The sequence below is a fragment of the Cupressus sempervirens genome, chromosome 1 (assembly GCF_028749045.1).
Source record: "Cupressus sempervirens isolate cs-2001-9-10 chromosome 1, ASM2874904v1, whole genome shotgun sequence".
In the NCBI taxonomy this organism is placed as follows: domain Eukaryota; kingdom Viridiplantae; phylum Streptophyta; class Pinopsida; order Cupressales; family Cupressaceae; genus Cupressus; species Cupressus sempervirens.
This window is the reverse complement of record NC_143118.1, coordinates 254,769,470-254,785,249: the sequence shown is the minus strand read 5'-3', so window position 1 is coordinate 254,785,249 and position 15,780 is coordinate 254,769,470.

The following is a 15,780-nucleotide window of genomic DNA, read 5'->3' as shown; positions in this document are numbered from 1 at the left end:
GTGGGACAAGGCTTGACAGGTTAGCCAAGGGAGCATTTGTGAAGGTTGGAATTATGGCATGGGATGTGTGGATTCATGCTTGTTCACATAGTTTGCTCGGTTGTGGCTATGGCCATGAAGGCTTCCATGGTTGTATGGCAATGGTTATTTTGCTGAATAATACATGGTGATGGATGCTTTTGGAGGCTGGGTTTTTCCCTCAATGAGGGTTTCCCAGGGTATATCTTGTGTCACAATTTTGTGGGTATGTTGTCTATTCTCTTGCATGTGGATTTTAATTCCATGTTTATTTCAGATCTATTATGGGTTATGTGGAAATGGTTATATTCTTTATTGCCAAGTTTCCTTACAAGTGGTATCAGAGCTATGGTTTTATTATTTTAACCCTGGATTGAATCCATGGGAATGCATGAGAGGATAAAAGAAAGGGCAAGATATATGATTTATTGCAGATCTAAGGGTTTTGGATTTGCTGTTATGATGGGATGTTAAAAGATTTGGACATGTGAAATTGTTGGACAAAAAGATTTTTTTTGGATGTTTCATTTAAATGAGGGTTTTGGGGGGTAGCTTGCAGAAATGACCTCCTAGGTAAAAACAGACCTCACCATTGGATCCGGGTCGACATTTCCATAAATTTTGATATATAATATGCCCTAGTTTGGCCATGTTAAGATGAAATGAAAGACTTTTTTAGTTTCAGCCCATGATGGCCATCAAATTTAATCCCGTCGGAATTTTCGTCACTGAAAAAATTAAAAATGAAAAATTGTACTGAAAATGGTAAAAAGATTGTCTTAGTAAAATGGCCATAACTTTCTCTCAGAATATTGGATTTCAGAGTTCTTATAGGCGTTGGAAAGCTAATTCAGAGCATTAAAATATGGTGTAGGTTTGGTTGTCTGATTTTGATATTTTATTAGGTTTTGAGAGCCCTAAAGTCAGATGTTATTTATTTTGAGCACGGATTGGGGCATAACTTGGGCATACGGAGTTGGATTTTGGACTTCGAGTAGTCAACGAAAAGCTCTTGGGGAGCTCTACACATTGGTTTAGATTTGGTGCAGGTTTGGCATGATTTATTTGTTGATATATTGATCTGAACAGTTTATAGGTATATTTTGACTATGGTAACATTGTGAGTTTATGACATTGGAGATTTAAGTTTTGATGTCATTGTATACTCAAGTTTGGTCTCATGATGATATGGTTATCAGTGTTTGGTTTGGATATGCATGATGACTTGTTGGGTCTACAAGTTGTGCAATATTGTAAGCAGTCTATACTTACAGGTTGCATTTATAGCTTGGTTATGGGTTGTCTTTGCCCATTGATCTTTCATTATTGATGCATATTCAGATTGGTGGCTTGGATTTGGGTTGTCTATGCCCTGAGTCACATGATTTGCTGATTTTATTCTTCATGTAGAAGGGATGAGATGTTGTTACTAGGTACAGTCATGGTGGACGATTGTGGTTGACTATGTTGACAGGTTGGACATATTGAGAGCCAGATGCTCGGTTCATGGATGTGATTATGGTGCCATGGATTTTGGCATGACATGATTGGTTATACAAGTACATCCTTGATGTTCATTAGCTTGGATTTCTAATTTGGTTATGGTGGTATATCTTCTTTGTTGAGGATCATGGTTATTTGGTTTCTTTTGAGGAGCTCATGATGTGCACTTTGATTTCTTTGATGGTTTGATGCCTTGGTTGATTCTCATGGTTAGAGGATGGTTTTTCATCATGATGTCATGGATAGCTTGGATACATAGTTTAGTGGGAGCTTGTGACAGTGATGGGGTGACAGTGCAGGATTAGTTCCTAGTTTGGTTTATATCTTCTTGGTTTGGAGAGGATGGATTTTATGATGCCATAGGTGACTTGGTACCACAGTTGAGTGGAAGTTTTTTTGGCATTGATATATTTATTGAGTGTTTGCAGATGTTGGAGGTTTGTCTTAGATCCTATTGTTGCAGAAGCATCTTTGACATTTGCATGGTGCACTTGTTATCTTCATGGTGTGTGAAGATGGATAGATCTTGAGGACTCATGGAGTTCTTTGTTATCTTCATGGTATGTGGAGATGGTTCTTCCTGGTATGTGGAGATTTTTTTTCTTCATGGTGTGTGGAGATGGTTGCATCTTGAGGAATCACAGGGTTTTTGTAAAAGGTGTGGTTTATGCTTTTATTTGGCATGTTATCCTTGGTATGAGGATGGTTTCATTATTATGTCATGGTATACTCTTGATACATGTTTAGAGTTGTGACATGTTATGGTGTGTTCATATGGAGCATGTTATCTCTTTAGTTGAGATGGTAAGATCATGTTGTCATGTTTATGTTCCTGAGGCCATGGTTGGAACTTTGACATTGATCTTGGTTTAGTTTCTTGGTATTGAGTACACTGATCATAAGCTGGATACTTCATGATTTTGCTATGTTGCATTTGGAGTTGGCATGGATTGATTGGTTACAGGTGCTCATGGATACTTAGAGACGGTGGTGATGCTGATTTCTCTTGGATTAGAGAAGTATTTGTTGGGATAGTTGATGGTTTCAGCAGGAAGTCCGAGGGGCAGTCACCTGATATGGACTTGAGAGGAGATTGTTCTTAGATGAGTCTTGGTTGGAGACTTGGGTATCTTGATGAGCATTCTCATTCCCCACTCTTGGTCTACTCGGCAGTTTGCTACTTGAGAGGTATAGCCCATTGTTTTTTCTCTCAGTTGCATATGTTTATGCTTGTCTTTCATGGATATGGATCTTGAGCTATGGTACATGAGTTAGTTCTAGAGGGTTCATTTGAGAGATGGTTTAGCATTGGATATCTCAATGTGCATATGTTGTTATGCTGGTTGAGTTTGGGAGATGGTTTTATATTGGGCATTTTCCTTGGATTAGGAATGATTATTCCTTGGTTTAGGAATGGTTTATTGAGTTTGATCTTCTTGTGAGAGGCTTACATCCATGATTAGCTATATGGTATGGTTTGGGTGTTGTTGAGGCTTCTTGTTGGGGTTTTATGGAGGAGATCATACTTGCACAGTTTACATCTAGAGGTATGTGTAGAAGGACATGATATAGGTTATGATTTGCATGGTTTCTCTAGTCTTGGTTATCTTCTTGGATGTTCATTTTTTCCTACATTGGATTTGAGATTGGTTGGAGATTGTGATCACTGGTTTGTGCTCATGTATGTCATGTGAGAGATGACATGGTTATATTTTTTCTCTTTCCTTTGTTGGTTGTGGTGAACTTGGGAGAGCATTGGAGACTTGTTATGAGAGTTGTTCTTGCAAAATATTAGTTAATGTATTGTGGATGTCCTTGATACTACATGGATTCACTTCTTTGAGATGTTGTGAGTGGATTGGTTATAGATTTGACATTATCTTTTGCAGTGGGAGCTTCTTGGTATATATGTGGCAGGTATTGCTCTTGAGGCTTATGATTGCAGGTTGCAGATTGGATATGTCGGTGATATGAGATTCACTTGTTATACCTTTGAGGTATGGATAGTTGGATGGGTTTGGGACTTTGCTGTAGGTGTTATTTCAGCTATGGATATTTTGACAACTACGAATACATGTGATTACCTTTGGATCAGGTTATTTGTGCTTGGAATTTTAGTTGGTACAGGATTTTATGATATTCTAATGCGACAGGTTGGGTGGTTTTCTCTTTGGATGGCTTCTATGTATGTCCAGTGGGAGTGGCATAATAGGAGGTGAGATCATTCATGTTCGAGATGCTGGATACTTTGATTTTGTTGTGAGTACCAGGATGGAGCACTTGGTGTATTTGGATCCATGATGGTGGATGTGTTGGGAGGGATTGTTCCCTTGTTCATTTATGTGGCTACGGATTGACCCTATGCAATGTATACAACAAGTGGGAGATTGTTGAGATAATGGGTGTTGCACACATTGCATAATATTGTTATTTTATTATTTTATTTTTTTATTATGTAATGTTGTACCTAGATGGACGTGCAACATGTAAAGATTCCCATGGAATATTTTTGATGAGTTGTATTGTAACATTGTGAAAATATTTTATGTAATTATTTAATATTGGGGAAAAGAATTAAATGCTCAATATTAAATGTGGGGTCAGTGGGTTAGGTAGCACATGGTTTTAGCACATGGTTTATGTAATACCACTTGGTGGTTTTGTAGGACTTGCTACTATATAAGCAGCCATAAGGGTAGTTTTTGTAGAGAGAGGGAGAGAGTGACAAGGAGAAGACAAAAGGAAAGAGTCGAGTGGGAGAAGGCTTGACAGGTTAGCCAAGGGAGCATTTGTGAAGGTTGGAAGTATGGCATGGGATGTGTGGATTCATGCTTGTTCACATAGTTTTCTCGGTTGTGGATATGGCCATGAAGGCTTCCATGGTTGTATGGCGATGGTTATTTTGCTGAATAATACATGGTGATGGATGCTTTTGGAGGCTGGGTTTTTCCCTCAATGAGGGTTTCCCAGGGTATATCTTGTGTCACAATTTTGTGGTTATGTTGTCTATTCTCTTGCATGTGGATTTTAATTCCGTGTTTATTTCAAATCTATTATGGGTTATGTGGAAACGGTTATATTCTTTATTGCCAAGTTTCCTTACAGCATCAATTGCTTTGTTTTCTGCTTGAGGAATTTTTCAAAAAGTTATATGAACAAAGTATTTTTTCAGAGGGAAAACCACAATGGGGATGGTACCCACAAAATGATGTATTAATAGATAAATTCCTTTTGAACCTTAGGGACATATTTAATTTCTTTATATGGTTTAAAATGGGTCATAGGATAACCTATGACCCCTTCTAACACATTTCATGACAACATATGTTCCTAGGGGCCCTAGGACCCCTAAGGACATTTTTCATTTGTTCATATGGGTTGAAAGGTGTCATAGGATAATTCATGACAACTTTTGACACATTCCATCACAACATATGTCCCTAGGGATCCTCAGATAACTAATAAAATAATTCATCTGTTCATATGGGTCAAAAGGGGTGATAGGATAACCTATGACTACTTTGGACACATTTTATGACAATAGATGTCCCTTAGGTTCCTAGGACCCCTATGGCCATATTTCATTTTTTAAATGGTCAAAAAGGACAATAGGATAACCTTTAACCTCTTTCGACACATTTCATGACAATATATGTCCTTAGGGGTTGAAAGACCACAACATATTTCATTTGTTCATATAGATTGAAAGGTATCATAGAATAACCAATGACAACTTTTGACATGTTTCATCATAAAATATGTCCCTAGGGGTCCTAAGACCCCTAATAACATAATTCATTTGTTCATTTGCATCAAAATGGGTCATAGGATAACCTTATGACAACTTTGGACAAATTTTATGAACAAATATATCCCTTAAGGTCCTAGGACCCCTATGGCATGCTTCATTTGTTTATATGGGTCAAAAGGGGCCATAAGATACCCTCTAACCTCCTTCCACACATTTCATGACAAAATATGTCCCTAGCGGTTGTAGCACCCCTATGATTACATTTATTTTTCTTATATGTGTCAAAAGGGATCATATGATAACCTATGACCCCTTTTGACCCTTTTTATGACAATATGTCCCTAGGGGTCCTACGGCACCTAGGGATGTAATTCATTTATTCATATGGGTTGAAAGGTATCATATGGTAATATATGGCCTTGTTTGACATATTTCATGAAAACATAAGGCCTTATATTTCCTATGTCCCCTATGGGTAGCACCCCTAAGAATATATTTTTTTTTTCATATGTATCGAAAGGGATCATAGGATAACCTATTACCCCTTTCATCACTTTTTATGAGAACATATGTCCCTAGCAATCCTAGGACACTTGGGGATGTAATTTATTTGTTCATATGGGTTGAAAGGTGTCATATGGTAAGCTATGGCCCCTTTTGACACATTTTATGAAAACATATGGCCTTAGATGTCCTATGTCCTTTGGGGACATATTTCATTTTTTCAAATAGGTCAAAATGGGTCCTGTAGGATAATAGATGACCCCTTTTGACACATCTCATGACAACATATGTCCCTATTGTAATACCCCAAAATTGGCTCATTGCCATTATACCAATTCTGGTCTATTTCTGACCAATCCTAAAGTCCTATTCCATTAGGCAAATTCTTATTTGGCTACTCGCTACTTGACTTAATTGTCAGATGCAGAAGACCCTAATCTGTATTCACCATGCTTATTATTTAATTCCTATAGTACATACTCATATTAGTCGCATTAAACCTACTTGATTTAATTATAATTTAATTTAAAGTATTTATACTTTATTAAATTAAATTATTTCCTAAGGGTAATGTGCTATGGAATTAAATTTCTTTAATTTAATAATGTGCCTATTTTAATTAATTAAATGAAATTATTTAATTAAATTGAGTACTTACTTCTAATTAATTAAACAAAGTTATTTAATTAAATGGGAAGCCATTCCTAATTAATAAAATGAAGTTATTTAATTAAATAAGAAAAGTGTCTCTAATTAATTAAAAGATTATTTAATTAAATAGAAAAGGTAATTATGAGAGCATATCTCATTTTATTAAATTAAATATCTCACCAAAATCTCTCTTCAGTTCAAAAAAGGAAATTTCCAGTTCACTATTGATAAAAAATAAGTTAAATCAGTTAACTCCTTATTCTACTCAAATTGAATCAGTTAACTCCTTATTTTACTCAAATTAAATTAGTTAACTCCCTTTAATTTGGGAATCTTCCTTTATGACTGAACTTCACCTTTAATCCTAACCGTTGATTGAAATCGATCTCAACCATTGATGGATTCCAGGAAAGTCTATTTAAGAGACCCTCATCTCTTCATTTTAGAGAGAGGTTGAATGAGAATTTGCATTGAATTGCTGCTAGATTGTGCAATCATTTGAGCTCCCTACTTTCATAAGATATTCATTTTCTAGTTTAATCTCATTTAGCATAATATGCATACATTTTAGCATAGCCTTCTTTTACATGTTCTTAGATTAAACATGCATACTCCATTGTAGATTAATCTACACAACCATATAGATTAGTCACATTTTCTTAAATCCTTCATTCTTAGAGGGTTTGGTTGCTTAACACCTCAAATCTGAGGATATCTAACAAACAATTCCCTTTAGATAGAAGGTAACAGGTCACTTTGCAGGGCAAATCTTGGATGAACAATCCAATGTTCATTCTGAGATGAATCCGCATACAAAGACTATGTTGAAGTGTGTGTGTTAGCAGAGGCCACATACTCATGCATACATTTTTGGTGCCCACCATGGAGCTCAAAAATCAAATTTTTTGGCCTCTTTCTGTATTTTTTTAATATTTTTTTTGTTCTCTGACCATATTGTTCCATACAAATTCAGGAATCTTTGCTTGAGACTATTCATTTTCACACAAGGATCTAGAATCTTCATGCGAAGATTCTTTCTGCATCATGCGAGAAAGTTCTTGGGCATGCAAAACTTCACACGGAACCTGTTTCCTCGTGCGAGTTGTAATAGAATTTCACATGGGTTGTAAAACTTCTTTGTGTGGACTGTCAAGAATTTTGCACGAGATTCTGCTGATAGAGCCTATTTTTGCATTGATTTTCATGTTTTTTGGTTTTTTTGCTAACTGCTCACCGTTTCTCATTTTTCTGTGTTTTCTAGTTTTTTGGAATAGCGTAACAACAGTTTGCAAGACAATTGGAAAAGCATTATAAAGTTGCTAAAAATAGGTAAAACATCTACTAAGCGCACTGCAAGGATTACCAGGTAATTCTCTTTGACTGATAACACTTCATTTGGAGCTAAAATGAACATCTCTTGTGTCAAGCTTGTGTGTATTTCCTTCCATGTTCTCATTTTACAATACATGCATAGTTTGATACTAGGTTGTGATCTCTATTAGTTTCATCTAGTAGGTTTAGTTATTAGTGATAGATCTAATTAGCTATCTTGGGTTATTGGACTCGCTAATCTGTCGGCCCCTCATTTCACCCTATGGTTGCTAGATCAACACCACATTAAAGGGGAGGGGTCTACAGGAAAGAAGCATTAAATGCTCCACAAGGCAACCCTTTTGTGCTTTCTAGAACTCACTAGTTTCTGAGTTGTCGACTCATTTTGGCTTGTGTGAGGTGTTAAATGTTCCACATCTTTGGAATCTCCTTGCATTAGTTAAAGCATTAAGTGTACCACCTTATGCTTTTTGATTACTTTTCAATAGATTTGTTTTCAGGAATTAACATTTGTATACACATAGTAATTAAGCCCCAATGAACACTATTCATGGATCTTGAGGGAGTGGGTTCCTAGTGAAACTCCTCTCTAAGACAGATTCCTTTTAGATAGGGAGGATACTTTGAGCATCTCGTAGATAGATGAATCTTCAACTTGTTGATTAAGGCATCCTTTCTTCGGAGAGGTTGATAGATCACTAGGAGTTGATATCATAGATCTTTAAGAGATACTCTTAGTTTAGCATGTCAGATTAATTTGTTTTCTTTGATTGGGCTAAAAGTGAAAAGGTGTCAAGACCTTGAATCTGGAAGCTAAGTCCCCTTGTGGTACACTATTGTGAGTCAGTCACCTTTATAGAGGGTTAACCATAGCAGACAATCCCTCTATACGGAAAACTGTGTTCACGAAACCTCAAGCAGTAATAGTCATTTTTGACATGGTAGTGACAACTGCTATAAAAATGTCCTTTTGGAAGAAATCTCCATGGGTGTGGTTCATTATGGGTCGTCAAATCTCCCTAGCAGCTCTTGAAGATTAAGTTCTCAGACTGTGTCAAAACCTCGGTGCGCTAGGATTACAGGTCACCCCTGTGAGTCATAAAAGTTGCAGAGTCAAACCATTACTAAAAACCTTAGAGAGGCCAACTTTTATTTTCTAGGGATGTATGCATGATTGAAAAACTCTTTGAAAACATACAAAAATAGCTCTCCTAGGGATTAGCACAAACTAAGTCACTTGATTGTTCATGCGCAAGGTTTCTTTTTCCCTTGCTCATTATTTTCAGACATGCTTGAAATCACTTGCTTGTTGTTCTATGTACCTGTTTATCTGCTTGGTTATTGGAATGAACAAAATTTTTCAAAATCCGTTGCTGTTGTAAAATTGGTCAGCCTTCTCATCTAAAATCATTTTGGTCTCACGTGAAATCATATTCTCCTCGTGCGAAATCATTTTCTTCTCATGTGAAATTAAATTTTTTTTTATGAGTCTTCATGCGGCCCTATGAATTTCTTCGCGCAAAATTAAACTGATGTCACTGACCTTCGCACGAGACAACAAATTCTTCACGCAGCCTATAAAACTTCTTTGCATGACCCATAAAGGTTTTTCGCACAAGACTTTGTATCAGCATTACCAATTTGGGTCTATTTTAGCTATCTGCGGCCTGCATGCTGTCCTTTTCTACATCCTTTTATTGCTCTCTATTTGCAAACAGTCCTGAAATAGTGACACTTCACTTAGCTGAAGACTTGTGTCTTATACCTTGACTAGTCTCATCTCATAAGTAATTTTTTTGGTCTTTGTCTCAATTCTTGTCATACTTTGTGTCGCAGTGGTCATAATCTCTGGCTATTCTAGCCTTTAAATTATACCATTTGTGCCTTAGTGAACAACATTCTTGCTATTAGCTTGTCCTTTTTGAGACTCAATTTTAGGATAGTCCTTGTCCAGGTTCTAGCTTCTTGTCCTTGTCTATGATTGTCACAACCAGAAGCGACAACGTATTTTATCTTGATAACCTTAGATGTGGTTGTGCTAGGGGTCGTAATCATAGTAGAGGTCACTTACCTTTCATTATGCAATATGTATCCAGTTTGGCTAGTGAGGTGTCTTCACAATCTTCCTCACCTACTAAGTCATCTCGAGTTCAACAAACATTTTCCAATTTGCAACAAATTAGGAATCCATTTTTCCAAGAGGATACTGAGATAGGTAAAGTTATTGCATTCCCAAACATGATGTATGATCCTTTCTCCAGAGACCCTTTTGAAACACAGAACATGGAAACTGAATGCGTTCCTATAATGACTAAGCATGAACCTAAATAGGGTAGTCATAGTTGATATCAAGAACCACCTAGGGATGACAAAGAGAAAGAGAAAGAATATGACACTGATGAGGTATAGGAAGAGGTGGAAATCCTTTTTTAACACATAGTAAAATATCAAAGAGACAAAAAATTTCAGAAGGTCATGGGAATCCTAATCAACGAAGAGAAAGAAAAATACTTTCTCAAACTTCCCCAAGAGGGAGCAAAGTTACCTTCTCTTTTCAATGTAGAAACCATTGTCAAAATTGAAGAAGAAACTAAGACCTCCAAACTCCAAAAAAAATTGAAAATTATGCAAGACCAGTTGGCTCAAATGATGCATGAGAAGGAGAAACCCACAAAGACATACACATTGGATGCTCTTTGTTCATTCCCATTTCACAAAAGCATAAACATGTTGCCTTTTCCACGAGGCATAGAACTACCCAGATATGACAAGTACTTTGGTACTACTAATCCCCAAGATCACTTGTGAGAATTTGGTGCTTTGCCTATGGAGTTTATACACAATCAAATGTACCTCATGTGTTTATTCCCTAGAAACCTAGGTGCTTAGGCTTTGGAGTGGTTCTCACATTTACCTCTTGGTATCAAGACGTTTGAGAAAATTGTTAATTGATTTGTTTAGCACTATTCCCATTAATTCAATATCCTATAAATATTCAAGATCTATGCAACCTTAAACAAAAGGTGGGTGAGCCTTTTCTCACTTTCCTCCAATGGTGGAGACAACTATACACTAAGTATTCCCATAAAATCCTAGAAACAGAGAAGCTTGACATTTTCACCGATAATGTCTTGCCTAATTTTGGGTATAGGGTCCAACTACAAGGTCCACGTACCTTTGAACACATGACTACAAGGTGAGCTCACTCTTTAGAGAGACACAAAACAAGGTTCCACTTCCAACAGGGATAAAAACAAACATGTCAACAAGAATCGAGAAATTTTACATGATGGGGTTGTTGACAATGTCACACACAAACCTGCTAAAATGATATTTAATCTCATAGACAGCCTCAAAGAAGCCAAAAATGTTGAGAAGCCTCCACTTGACAATAAGACATCTAGAAATAAACTGAGAAACTTATGGGCAACACGACCCAAGTGAGAGTATACGCCTTTGGGAGAACCTTTGGATGTGGTTTAGAAAACATTGGTACAACACAAGCTTATCTCACCAATGGATAACCCTTGTCCCTATGATCCACAACCATGTCCACCATGGTGGAATGAGACCTGATTTTGTGAATATCACCAAAACAAGGGACACAAAACTAGCAACCATATAAACTTGCATCATAAATTCTAAGACATGATTGATGCTGGTGAACTTGTGGTAGATGGACATAACAAAAACTCAGACCACAAGGTGTTCAAAGAGCCTTTCCCAGCTTATGAAAAATGATAGACTTTGAAACCAAAACTCTACAATAAGGTCAACTATACATATTCTAATGATGACAATGTCATTCACATGGTTAAACCTATAGATTCTGAATACTGCGATATTATTACCATAAAGGGCAAACAAGATAATGAAAAACTTAAGACACCATTTATCTTGATAGGCCCTACTTCCAATAAGATGGATAATGCATCTTCACAACACTATTCTAACACTATTACTCACTCTCATGCAAAGTTGGTGCTCAAAGGCCTTGCACCTCCTACTTCAAATCTTGAACAAGACAAAGACAAAGCCCTTGCTGGTCCATCTGGTAAAGGTACAAAACACACAACGAACTCGACTGCAACCAGTTATAGTGTTCTTGATTAGTTGAAATGAACTAATGCTCACATTTCTATATTTGACATACTTAAAATATCGCCTTCTCACAAGAAAATTCTGCACAAAGCCCTCACTAAGGAAAATGTTCCCCAAGATCTTGATCTTGAGCAATTTAAATCTATGGTAGGTCATCTGACCTTACCTTATCTTATGAATTTCTCCAAGGAGGATGATAAGTTGCTAAATCATCCACACAATCAGCCTCTACACATTGAGGTTATGATTCACTAGACACGTGTTCATCGAGTACTCATTGACAATGGCGCTAGCCTGAATATTGTCTCTGGTGCTCTGCTTAGAAAATTGGATTATTCTGAGGACTCTATTGATCCTCGACGAAAGATCACTATTAAAGCATACAATGAAGTAGAAAAAAATTCACTAGGTCTTGTGACTTTACCAATTCACGTCGGTCCTATCAAAAGGGATGTCACTTGTCAGGTGCTTGACATTCTTTTAGCCTACAACATTCTGCTGGGATGACCATGGATACATGAGATGCATGTTGTGCCATCCACATATCACCAATGCATCAAATTCCCATTTCATGGCTCCAAAATTACTATTCCTACCACTACTAGCTACACCTACAATATGCTCAAAGCTATTGATTCCTTCGTCCCTGCTAACCGTGAATCTACCGATTGTCACGCCAATAAGCTGAAACAAATTGAGAAGTCATTTAACTGAAAGAAACTGGTATGGGAGAGTAGCACATGGAACCAGTGCTGTCATTAACATCTCTTCCAAAGTCCCCTCGACATTATGGGAGGCCCTTAGAAGCAAAGAAGCCATTCATGCTGACACCTCAGACCAAGTTTAATGGCTCTTTTGTCAAGGCTATAGTTCCATTAGAAGATGAAAGAGAAAATAGAGCCATTGTTGCATGGATTTACAGAGAAGAAGCTCCAGTGGACCTAATAGGACAAGCTCAAGAAATCAATCTTAAGAAATATGGACGTGGTCTTAAGCTTATGAAGCATTTTGGTTACAAGGGAACCAACCCTATTAGGTGCAATAACAATGGTCTAATAGATCCTATCAAAGCAACAAATCAAAGAAATAGTGACACAACTGGCCTAGGGTTTAAGAAGGTCACTTTCCATTTGGGATCCAATAAATTTATACCCGTATCTAAGACTTCATCTAAAAATGAGTCACAATCTAAGTCAGGTACTCGAGAGGAAGAATCTGATGATGAGGATTCCTACCCTAATCCTATTCCTTATGATCTCACTAAATTCTTTGCTGGGCCAGATGACTTTGTACCACATGTTAGCACTATGGATGATAGTAGTGATTCTTCTAAGGACAATACTGAGCAATTCAAATATCATTCAAAAAAGGGAGAATCTTGTCAATCATGCTGTATTGAGTATTTGTGTAAGAATCTAGAGGCTGAGGGAGAGTATGTCCCTATCACTATTGGGGAGTTCTATAATCTCTCACCATGTAGCATCAATTCTCATGAATATGAGTTTGACAATCTTTTAGAAGTGACTACTAATAAAGACATTGACCAAGTGCATGTCTATGAAAATCAAATCAAAGTGGGTGAAATGTCTAGGGTTAGGTCACGAGGGTCTGATCCAACTAGTGTCCTAGAGTTTTCAATTACTATTGTTCATACTTTGAGGCATTTGAATACACCTACATATGAGGTCACTGTAGGTCTCGAATTTCTGGTCCACACACTTAATGACTATACTATGAATGCAATTGAACCACCCACTACTCTCTCACTGGCACATCTCAAGCTTATAAACTGGAACCCCAATGCATCTAACGAAGTCCCCATGTTCAAGAATGACTATGCTCTTGCCTGTTAACTAAACACTATCAAACCTGTAATGTCTTCCACCAATGAGTAGAGTATCAACATGACTAAGGCTGACATCAAATATCTCAGTCACATAATTAAAAGAAAAAATGCAAGAGGTTCGATGGTGAAAACCACATTGTGGCAGTGTAAGATCCCAAAAAATTAAAAACAAAATATGTATCCAAGGGTGAAAACCTCTCTGAGGCACCCACATATGAGATATTTGTTGTCCTTCCCAGTCACTTTCAGGAGAGATCATTAGTATCAATAGAGCAGACACAGCTAATTAACCTGGGCACCGAAGAACATCCTCATGTGATACATCTGGTGCAATCACTGTCACCTAAAGAGAAGGAACAATTCATTTCCTTTTTCAAGGAAAAGAAAATTAATTTTGTTTGGACATATTCTAACATGCCAAGATTGGATCCTGATCTTATCATGCATCACTTTTCCATAGCAGTAGGCATCAAACTAGTTAAATAGAAGCTTCAAAAAATACAACCTATTGTTGCATTTCTCATCAAAGCCAAATTGGAGAAACTTAAAAAAGCTAGTTTCATCCATGCAATTGATTATGCTAAATGGATATCCAATATTTTTCTTGTTTCCAAGCATGATAAATCTATCAAAGTTTGTACAGACTTTTGTGATCTTAACTTGGCATGTCCTAAAGATGACTTTTCGCTCCCTAATATTGATATGATCATAGACATGACAACTGGCTATGAGATGTACTCACTAATGGATGGTTTTTCTAGATACAATTAGATAAAAATTGTGCTAGAAGATCAAGAGAAAACAACTTTCACATGTGCATGGGGAACCTTTTGTTGGAATGTGATGCCATTTGGTTTAAAGAATGCTGGTGCTACATATCAATGAGCTGTTACTACAATATTTCATGACATGATGCATAGAACCATGGAGGACTACATTGATGATACCTTGGTCAAAAGTGCTAAACACAATACTCATCTACAAGATTTGGGTCCCATCCTAGATTGTATGGAAAAATTTAGTCTTTGGCTCAATCCTAAGAAATGGGCATTTGGTGTCACATCCGTAAAATTGTTAGGATATATTGTTTCTGCAAAAGGAATTGAAGTAGATCCAAAAATAGCACAAGCAATAATGGACATGCCACCACCTTGAAACATCAGTTAGATGAGAGGACTACAGGGAAGGCTTCAATCTATTCGCAAGTTTATTTCACAATTGGCAGATAAATCACAACCCTTCACAAAGACCTTACATAAGGGTGTGAAATTCAATTGGAGCCAAGATTATGAGCAAATATTAATAGAGATCAAACAATATCTTGTCAATCCATCGATCTTGATTCCTCCTATGCATGGAAAGCCTTTTCTTTTATACATTTCAGCCACTGAAACATCTTTAGGAATCCCATTGGCTCAAGAAGACAATGACAAAAAAGAAAGAGCTATTTATTACTTGAGTCGAACATTGGTCTCTTATGAGAAAAGCTACAACATTATTGAGAAAGCTTTCTTGGTAGTTGTCTTTGCTTCCTAGAAGTTGAGAGACTACATGCTTGCCCACACTACATGGCTTGTGGCTAAAATAGATCCATTAAAGTACTCGCTCAGTAAGACAGCTCTCATAGGAAGATTGGCTAAATGGGTCATGACACTAAGTGAGTTTGACATCCAATATGTTGAACGCAAAGCTATAAAGGGGCAGGCAATTGCAGACCAAATGACGGAGGTACCCATACAGAGTCTTCTACCAATAAACATTGATTTCCCAAATGAGTCAATTCTAAGACTCACTCATCATACATGAGCTATGTTCTTCGATGGGTCCTTCACAAAACAAGGATCAGGTGTTGGATTACTCTTCATTACACCACAGAGATACTCATTTCCCAAAGCATACAAGATTCTATTTCCTTGAACAAATAACATTGTTGAATATGAAGCTTTGATCAATAGTATGAAAATTGTAGCTGAATGAAGAGTAGAATAGTTGGACATCTTCGGCGACTCTCAACTTGTCATCAACCAAGTAAATGATGTGTATCAAATAAAGGATGAAAAATTAATTCCTTAAA